Below are 4,540 nucleotides of genomic sequence, written 5' to 3'. Positions count from 1 at the left end.
ACAATATACCAGTATAGAGATTATAGCTAAACTGCAACAATATTCCAATAAAAAAATAAGCCCAAAAGTTTAAATTAGATCACAACTGCAACCACATACAATTCAGTTTTTTTTCATAACTGCAACAGTATATATGAAGAGTTCAGATGCAAAAGCCTCTAAATGCCATCTGAAATTTTCATCTAAAATTGGGATTTTTATCAAGCTCCTATGCTTAAGTTGAGTCATTTTACTTTAATGGCAATGTGCAGGTCCATTGCCAGACTATTAAAGTGAAATAACTGAACATAAATATAGGAGCCTGATAAAAATCCAAATTTTAGATGAAAATTTCAGATGGCATTTAGAGGCTTTTGCATCTGAACTCTTCATATATATATATATATATATATATATATATATATATATATATATATATATATTTAATAACTGCAACAACACACAAAAGAATATATAGAATATAGAATATATATGCAACAATATAGCAAATTGGTAAACAAATAAAAAATAAGAATTAATTTGTCCTTAAAACTGAACCACCTGTGAACAGATTAATTCATCTTGACAACAGATGATGCATTAAAAAAAAAAAAAATCAACCATGAAAGCAAATAATCAGCAAGTATTTTAAGTCTTTGACACTGTCAAGAATTTCTGCTAGGCAATGTAGGAAGATCTGACACTCCAAGTTTTACTCCATCCTTTCAAAGTCCGCAATCTTGTTAATCAGTGAAAGAACCTTTGGACTGACTGCTGATTTCTTTCTCGATGTGGTCTTCTCCACTTTCGATCCCTTCTCGGGGTTCATCTTAAAAAGGAATCTGTTGAGTAAAAAAAACATATTTAGTAATAAAACATGGACTGTACCATATGCTGTGAATATATTTAAAATAAAAGCAGAACAATAAGAACTTGTAAAGGGCATGCTTGTGGTGGATGTTGTGAAGAAGTATGTGAGAGGTAGTTGTGTGTGAGGCAGACTAAGAAGGTTGTGACAATGTAAGAGAGTGTGTTGTGTGAGGATGAGAGTGTGAGGATGCATGTGGCGCTGCACAATTAACCACATGCAGTTGTCAGATGCATTTGCAGATGAATCGCATTAGATTATGAACAGGATACTGCATAGCTTGTCAGTGAACTACAGCTCTGTTTATTAAATGTTGCTTAATTTGAAAACAGGTGATGGATATTTACTACTAATCACAGGACCGACTTTAATGACGAGACACGCCTGAAAAACGCATGTGATTAATTATGCAGCCCTAGAAGGTTGTGTGGGGATGCGTGTGAGAGTATGTTAGTGTGTGTGAGAGTGTGTGTGACTGTCTATGTGAGAATGTTTGGATGTTTGTATAAGGAAGTGTGTGTGAGAGGATGCGTGTGTGAGAGTGTGTGAGTGTAAGGATGCATTTGTAAGAATATGTGAAAGTGTATAACTGTGTGTGAAGATGCGTGTGAGAGTGTGTGTGTGTGAGAGAGAGAATGTGTGTGAGGTTGCATGTGTAACTGTCTATGTTAGAGTGTGTGGATGTTTGTATTAGAATGTGTGTGAGAGTGTGTGTGAGGATGCGTGTGTGAGAGTGTGTGAGTGTAAGGATGCATTTGTTAGAGTATGTGAAACTGTGTAACTGTGTGTGTGATGATGCGTGTGAGAGTGTGTGTATGAGTGAGGAAACGTTTCTGAGAGTGTGTGTATCTGAGAGTATGTAAGTGTGAGGATGCATTTGAGAGAGTGAGTGTGTGTGTGTGTGTGTGTGTGTGTGAGGATGCATGTGTGCAAATGTGGACGTGAGTGTGCGAGTGTGAAGATGCATTTGTGAGTGTGTGTATGTGAGAGTGTGTCAGTTTGAGGATGTGTGTGTGACCGTGTGTATATGTGAGAGTGTGAGGATGCATATGTGACATTGAGTGTGTGTGTGAGAATGCATGTGAGAGAATGTGTATGTGAGTGTGAGGATGTGTGTGTGTGACTGCGTGTATGTGAGTGTCTGTGTGTGTGAGTAGGCATGTGTGACTGTGTGTGGGTGCGTGTGTGACTGTGTGTGAGAGTGTGTGTGTTAGAGTGAGTGTATGTAAGGATGCGTAATTCAGTGTGTGTTGAAAAAGTGTGAGTGTGTGTGAGAACACACGTGTGAGTGTGATATGTGTGAGAGTGAGTGTATGAGTGTGTGTTTTTACCTTTGCACAATCTCTTGCGTTTCTCCTTGGTTTCCTGGGTATGAAATGTTCAAGCAGTTGTATGAAGCAAACATCAGAGCGTTGCAGAAGATGGTGATGTGGTCGTTAACTATGACTGGGTGAACAGAAAACATAAAGTTCATAAACCATAAACACCACAACTATTACAAGTGTAATATGTGAACATCTTTGCATTTTGCAACTCACCCTTTCATGTTGACCATGGTTTTAGCACTCACTGAACTTATCTGTAAGGAGAAAAAAAGCATGTAAATGTGAAATTTTAAGGAAATCTACAAAAATACAAAGAAATATATTGATAAATGTTTTATATCTATGGTTCTGAACCTTATCTGCGCCACCTGTTCATCCCTATCAGTGAGTCTATCAATAATCCCTATAAGCTATAACAGTCTTTAATTATAGAAGGGTGATTAAAACAGAAGTTGTGAAACTTTTTTCCCTAGGCGTAGATTACAAGATTACAAGGTTATATGAATTCTCAGATGACACACTGCAGACATTGTTTTTTCATTCACAATTTTAACTGGTCAATGGTTTCACCAGCTTTTTGAAACACTTTTAATATTTTAAATATTTGCTTAACCGATAGACAGATATAAAGGGTAACCAACAGAAATAATTTATTAAAAAGTGATTAAATACTGACTGTAACGATATTTCAGACCCTCAATAAGACTATATCTGGAAGTAAAAGAGTAAAACATGCAGACAAATTAAAGTAGTTAAGTGAATTTCATTATACAAGCGTAATAACCAGTGCTTGAAGAGGGAGAAATGCAGACGAACATAACGTTTCAAATCGCGCGTCACTTTAAGCGCTGGTCCTAATGAGTCTGTTTCTAAATTCAGAATTTTCATCCAATCTCGCCTCGAAAAATATGATTTTTTTTTTTTTTTTTTTTGCTTTTAGACGACGCCTACTATTATGTATATCAAAACTGATTAAAAACACTGCATTATGCGTCGAAGTTCGGTAAAGTTGGCAACATCTACATATTCGAACTTAACATTAACTGAGCTAACTGTTAAATTTATGAGTTCTTAAACCACAAATGATAATAATATTTAATAACAGTATCGTAGACAACCAGCTAACGACTTTCCTTAAAGTAAGCCTGTTTTTCCCTCAGGGACAAAATAACATTAGAAGTTAACGTTACCCACACTTAACGACTAACGGCACTGGTCAGCGCCGAAGTTTGAAATACTGGTTTAACGATTCAAAAAGGTAAACATTCTAAATTTTAGAACTCATATATAGTAGAAATAGCATTTAGTAATGACCAAAATGAGAAAACATGAACTTTACCTGCTTATTTTCGCCTCAGATTGAAGATTGACCGTGAAACTGAAGGTCGAGTTATTCCTTCTGCGCGCGCAGCAGCTCCACTGCGTGCTTGGAGGAGAATGTGTCCTTGCGCTAGGGCGGGAATTCCTTCAGTTCGAATATTACATTTTTTATTTTTTTTAATTTTAATATCAGCATATTATTATATTATTATATCAAATTATGAAACGGTACTATGAGAATAAATCCGTAATAAAACACCAAACTGAGCAGAACTATTTTGACAAGCGGAAGAAGATGTGGTCAGTTGACAGTACTTTGGAAATACGATTCTTTCGAGAAGGATTTTTCAACAAACCTGTTCAAAAAAGGATTAACCTGCTCTTTTATGCAAACACGCAATGTAGGCTACATATACAACATATTATATCAATAGTAATAATAATAATAATAATAATAATAATGAACGTTAACTTTTGTACAGTTGTTATTTATATTTTTAATCTATTAAAAAATATGGGATTATATTATTAATGCCACACACACACGTACACACACACACACATACTGCACATACTACATATAAATATAGCGCATTATGTGAAATAAATCTTCAAAAATATTTTTGGGACGTTATGCACATTGACATGTTTTTCATGTGATTTTACATAAGATATGTAAATTTACAGTCTCTTTCTGTAATTTTACAATTTTAAACTGTATTTCAAAATTACGTGGAAAAAACTGTAAAATAAAACAGTAAAATTCCGTAAAATTACAGTTTTTTTTTACAGTGCATCTCATTCTAACAAACCCCCACATCTCTACATCACTATGTGGGAAGATTTGCATAACGCTGCCCAAATGTTCATGCAAAGAAAGAAGGAGTAACTTTTATTCTCGTTGTAATATAGTTGTTGGCGCTGACACTGTGCGTTTCACTGTGAAAGTGAAACTACTTTGTTTGGCCTTCAAAAAGAGGACACAACTAGAAATCATGTTTATATTACATTTATAATGGGTTTCATGTTTTTGCCTGGTGGCTCCGGC

At 35.2% G+C, this 4,540-nt stretch overlaps 1 long non-coding RNA gene across 1 annotated transcript; it reads right to left on the bottom strand.

Moving 5' to 3' along the window:
- Positions 1-517: 517 nt before the first annotated feature.
- LOC113052390 (uncharacterized) lies at positions 518-3,919 on the bottom strand. Its single transcript, XR_003277025.1, has 4 exons — positions 3,512-3,919; positions 2,386-2,426; positions 2,179-2,293; positions 518-821 (listed from the first exon to the last, which is right to left on the bottom strand). It is a non-coding gene; the product is annotated as an uncharacterized LOC113052390 (long non-coding RNA).
- Positions 3,920-4,540: the final 621 nt, after the last annotated feature.

Source organism: Carassius auratus, chromosome 3 (assembly GCF_003368295.1).
Source record: "Carassius auratus strain Wakin chromosome 3, ASM336829v1, whole genome shotgun sequence".
Lineage (NCBI taxonomy): Eukaryota > Metazoa > Chordata > Actinopteri > Cypriniformes > Cyprinidae > Carassius > Carassius auratus.
This window is presented reverse-complemented; position numbering and strand designations above follow the sequence as displayed.